Genomic DNA, 6,000 nt, shown 5'->3' with positions numbered 1-6,000 from the left:
GGAAACTTCAAAACTATAAAAATATATGGAAATTAAATAGTCTGCTCCTGAAGGATCTTTGGGTCAACAATGAAATCAAGATGGAAATTTTAAATCTTTTTGAAATGAACGACAAGAGTGACACAACTATTCCAAACTTCTGTGATACAGCAAAGGTGGTGCTAAGAGGAAAGTTCATAGCCTTAAATACATACATCGTAAAGTCTGAAAGAGTACAAATAGACAATCTAGGGTCACACCTCAAGGAACTAGAGATATAGGGACAAATCAAACCCAAACCAATCAGAAGAAAAGAAATAACAAAGATCAGAGCAGAACTAAATGAAATTGAAACAAAAACATACAAAAGATAACTAAAACATAAAGCTGATTCTTTGAGAAGATAAGCAAAATTGATAGACCATTAGTGATATTAACCAAGAAAAGAAGAGAGAAGATCCAAATAAGCTCCTTTAGAAATGAAATGGTAGATATTACAACTGATACCACAGAAATACAAAAGATCATTCAAGGCTGCTATGAACACCTCACATGCACAAACTAGAAAATCTAGAGGAGATGGATAAAGTCCTGGAAATATGCAGGCCTCCTAGATTAAATTAGGAAGAAATAGAAACTCTAAGCAGACCACTAACAAGTGGCAAGATTGAAACAGTAATTTAAAAATTGCCAGCAAAATAAAGTCCAGGACCAGATGGACTCACAGCTGAATTTAATCAAACATTCAAACAAGAATTGGTACCAGTCTTACTGAAACTATTTGAAAAGACAGAGAAAGAGGAAATTCTCTCTAAATCATTCTATGAAGCCAGTATCACTCTAATACCAAAACCTGGTAAGGACATACCAAAAAAAGAAAACTACAGACCAGTATCAATGATGAACATAGATACAAAATCCTCAACAAAACACTAGCTGATTCCAACAGTATATCAAAAAGATAATCATGATCAATTAAATTTTATACCAAGGATGCAGGTATGGTTTAGCATACACAAGTCAACAAATGTGATATATCACATAAACAGAATTGAAAATCATATGATAATCTCATTAGATACAGAGAAAGCATTCGACAAAATCCAGCATCTCTTTATGATCAAAACCCTTAGCAAAATTGTCATAAAAAGGATATATCTTAAGGTAATAAAAGCCATCTATGACAAACCCACAGCCAGCATTATACTGAACAGGGAAAAGTTGAAAGCATTCCCCCTGAGAACTGGAAAAAAACAAGAATGGCCACTTGCACCACTGCTATTTAACATAGTATTGGAAGTCCTGGCCAGTGCAATCAGAAAAGAGAAAAATAAAGGGTATCCAAACCAGTAAAAAGGAAGTCAAACTCTTGCTGTTCGCCGATAATATGATTATATACCTAGAAAGCCCTAAAGACTTATCCAAAAGTGTCTAGATCTGATAAATGAATTCGGTAAAGTTTCAGGATACAAAATCAATGTACACAAATCAGTAGCATGGCTATACACCACCACCAACAATGATCAAGCTGAGAATCAAATCAAGAATTCAATCCCTTTTTACAATAACGACAAATAAATAAGTAAATAAATAAAAATACTTAGGAATATACCTAACCAAGGAGGTGCAAGTGCTATTGACATTATTCACAGAATCAGAAGAAACTATTTTAAAATTCATATGGAACCAGAACAAAAGTTTGTATAGCCAAGACAATCCTAAGCAAAGGAACAAAGGTGGAGGCATCATGCTACTGAATTTCAGACTGCACCACAAGGCTACAGTAACCAAAACAACACGGTACTGGTAGAAAAACAGACGCATAGATCAATGGAACAGCACAGAGAACTCAGAAAAAAGACTGCACATCTACAACCATCTATTCTTCAAAAAACCTGTTAGCTAGTATTTTGTTTAGGATTTTTGTATCTATGTTCACCATGGATATTGGTCTGTAGTTTTCTTCTTCTTTTTTTTTTTTTTTGGTATGTCCCTTCCTGGTTTTGGTATTAGGGTGATACTGGCTTTATAGAATGATTTAGGGAGGATTCCCTCTTTCTCTACCTTTTTGAATCATTTCAGTAAGATTGCTACCAATTCTTCTTTGAATGTCTGATAGAATTCCGCTGTGAATCTGTCTGCTATAGAACTTTCTTTTTAATTGGCATTTTAAAAATTACTGTTTCAATCTTGCTGCTTGTTATTGGTCTGTTCAGATTTCTATTTCTTCCTAATTTAAACTAGGAGGGTTGTATATTTCCAGGAATTTATCCATCTCCTCTAGGTTTTCTAGTTTATGCACGTAAATGTGTTCACAATAGCCTTGAATGATCTTTTGTACTTCTGTGGTTATTGGTTGTAATATCTCCTGTTTTATTTCTCATTGAGTTTATTCAGATCTTCTCTCTTCTTTTCTTGGTTAATCTCACTAATGGTCTTCAATTTTATCTTTTCCAAGAGCCAGCTTTTTGTTTCAGTTATCTTTTGTATGTTTTTGGTTTAAATTTCATTTAGTTCTGTTCTGATCTTTGTTATTTATTTTCTTTTGCTTGTTTTGGGTTTGGTTTGTTCTTGTTTCTCTAGTTCCTTGAGGTGTGACCTTAGATTGTCTATTTGTGCTCTTTCAGACTTTTTGATATAGGCATTTAATGCTATGAATTTTCCTTTGAGCACCGCCTTTGCTTTATCCCAGAGCAAAGTTGATAAGTTGTGTCACTATTATCATTCACTTCACAAAAATTTTTGCATTTTGATTTCATTGTTGACCCAAGAGTTATTCAAGAGCAGGTTATTTAATTTCCACCTATTTGCATGGTTTTGTGGGTTCCTTTTGACATTGATTTCCAATTTTATTCCACTGTGTTCTGAGAGAGTACTTGATGTTATTTTGATTTTCTTAAATTTACTGAGACTTGTTTTGTGGCCTATTGTGTGGTCTATCTAGGAAAATGTTCTATGTGTCGATGAATAGAATGTATATTCTGCCGTTGTTGGGTAGAATGTTCTGTAAATATCTGTTAAGTCTATTTGTTCTAGGATACAGTCCATTTTTTCTTTGTTGACTTTCTTTCTTGATGACCTCTCTAGTGCTGTCTGTGGAGTATTGAAGTCCCTCACTATTATTGTGTTGCTATCTACCACATTTCTTAGGTTTGTTAGTAATTGTTTTATAAATTTGGGACCTCCAGTGTTAGGTGCATATATATTTAGATTTGTGATATTTTCCTGTGGGACAAGGCTTTTTATCATTATATAATGTCTCTCTTTTTCTTTTTTAACTGCTCTTGCTTTAATGTTCGTTTTGTCTGATGTAAGAATAGCTACTCCTGCTTGCTTTTGATGTCCATTTGCATAGAATATCTTTCTTTTCACCCCTTTACCTTATGCTTTTGTGAGTCCTTATGTGTTAGGTAAGCCTCTTGAAGGCAGCAGATCCTTGGTTGGTGAATTCTTATCCATTCTGCCATTCTGTATCTTTTAAGTGGAGCATTAGGCCATTTACATTCAGTGTTAATATTGAGATATGAGGTATGATTCAACTCATTATGCTATATGTTGCCTGAATACCTTTTTTATTGTGTTTTTGTTTTATACATCCTGTGAGATTTTGATTTTATTTTTGTATATGCCAAGAGATAGGGTCAAATTTCATTCTTCTGCATATGGATATCCAGTTTTCCCAGCACCATTTACTGAAGAGACATTTCCCCAGTGTATGTTCTTGGCACCTTTGTCAAAAATGAATTCACTATAGGTCTGTGGATTTCTTTCTGGGTTCTCTATTCTTTTCCATTGGTCTATGTGTCAGGTTTTATGGCAGTGCCATGCTGTTTTGGTTAGTATAGTTCTGTAGTATAACTTGAAGTCAGGTAATGTGATTCCTCCAGTTTTGTTCTTTTTCCTTATGATAGCTTTGGCTACTCTGGGTCTTTTGTGGTTCCATATAAGTTTTAGAATAGTTTTTTTCTATTTCTGTGAAGAATGTCATTAGTATTTTGATAAGGATTGCATTGAATTGATAGATTGCTTTGTGTAGTGTGGACATTTAAACATTATTGATTCTTCTAATCCATGATCATAAAATATCTTTCCATTTTTTGTTGTCATCTTTAGTTTCTTTCATCAGTGTTTTATAGTCTTCATTTTAGAGATCTTTCACTTTTGTAATTAATTCCTAGGTATTTAGTCTTATTTGTGGCTATGATTAATGGGAATTCTTTTTTATTTCTTTTTCAGATTGTTCACTGTTGGCATATACAAATGCTACTGATTTCTGTATGCTGATTTTTTTATCCTGTAACTTTGGTGAATTTGTTTTTCACTTCTAATAAACTGGACTCTTTGGGTTTTTCCAAATGTAAGATCATATCATCTTCAAACAAGAAAAATTTGAATTTGTCCTTTCCAATTTGGATGCCCTTTATTTCTTTCTCATGTCTGATTGCTATAGCTAGAACTTCCAGTGCTGTGTTGAATAACAGTGGTGACAGCAGGCATCCTTGTCATGTTCCCAATCTTAGAAGAAAGGCCTTCAATTTTTCTCCATTCATTCTGATACTAGCTCTGGGTCTATCATATATGGCTTTTGCTGTGTTGAGACATGTTCCTTCTACAGCCAGTTTTTTAAAAATCATGAAGGGATACTGAATTTTATAAAATGCTTTTTCAGCATCAATTGAAATGATCATATGGTTTTTTTTCTTCATTCTGTTAATATAAATGTATCACACTGATTGATTTGCATATGTTGAGCCATTCTTGCATCCCAGGGATAAATCCTGCTTGGTTATGATGAATGATTATGCATTCAAAGGCACCCAAGCTCAGTAATGCTGTGGTCTTTCCAGACTCACAGAGGTTCTATCTTGGTGGTCTTGGATAAAATCCAGAAGATTCTCCAGATTTCCAGGCAAAGACTTTTGTTCTCTTCTCTTACTTTCTTTTAAACATATGGAGTTTCTCTCTCCCTATACTGAGAAGCCTGAGGCTGGTGGTGGAGTGGCAGAAGCACCCCTGTGACCACCACTACTGGGATCATGCTGGGTCAGACCTAAAGGCAGAACAACACTCAGTCTCACCCAAGGCCTGCTGTGCCTACTTCCTGGATACTGCCTATGTTCACTGAAGGCCTTAGGGCTCTATGATCAGCAGGTGGTGAAGCCAGCCAGGTTTGTGTCCTTCCCTTCCATGCAGTGAGTCCTCCAGGCCCCAGGTAGGTCTAGAGGTGCTGTCTGGTACCCAGGGACTGGAGTCAAAAACTTTAGAAGTCTACCTGGTGTTCTATTATACTGCAGCTGAACTGGTCCTCAAGCCACAAGACACAGTCCCTCCCACTCTTCCCTCTTCTTTCCAGAGGCAGAGGAGAATGACCCTGTGGCCACCACCATCACAGGCCCACGGTAAGTAACTGCCACACTCCCACCTGCGTGTACTTAAGGCCCAGAGGCTCTTCAGTCAACTTCTGGTGAATGCTGCTATGCCTGGGAATCACCTTTCATGGACATGGGCTCCCTTCTGGCCCAGAGAAGCTCCAGAAATGCCATAAAAGAGCCATGGGCTAGAATAGGGAACCTCAAGAGCCCCCTTGATGCACTATGCCCACTTGACTGTGCTGGTACTTAAGGTACAAGACAAAGTCCCCTTGACCTTTCTCTTTGCTTTTCTCAAGCAGGAGTCTCTCACTGTAGTCACCACAGCTGGGAATGTGCTAGGTCTCACCTGAAGTTGGTATGTCTCAAGTCTCACCCAAGGCATATGGCATACTACTTGGGTGTTGCTTCTCATTATTCAGGGCCCAAGGGCTCTTAGTCAATAGGTGATGGGTCCTGCCAGGACTGGTTCTTTACTTCAAGGCAGCAGGTTCCCTTCTAGCCCAGGGTGTGTCTAGAAATGTCATCTGGGAGCTAGGGCCTGGAACAGTGCCTCATGACTGACCAATATTCTTTCTTACTGTAATGAGCTGGTATCTAAGATGCAAGACAAACATCTTCTTTACTCTTCCCTTTCTTTTCTTCAAGCAGA

Source organism: Pongo pygmaeus, chromosome 15 (assembly GCF_028885625.2).
Source record: "Pongo pygmaeus isolate AG05252 chromosome 15, NHGRI_mPonPyg2-v2.0_pri, whole genome shotgun sequence".
Taxonomy (NCBI): domain Eukaryota; kingdom Metazoa; phylum Chordata; class Mammalia; order Primates; family Hominidae; genus Pongo; species Pongo pygmaeus.
Note: the sequence above shows the minus strand (reverse complement) of the source record.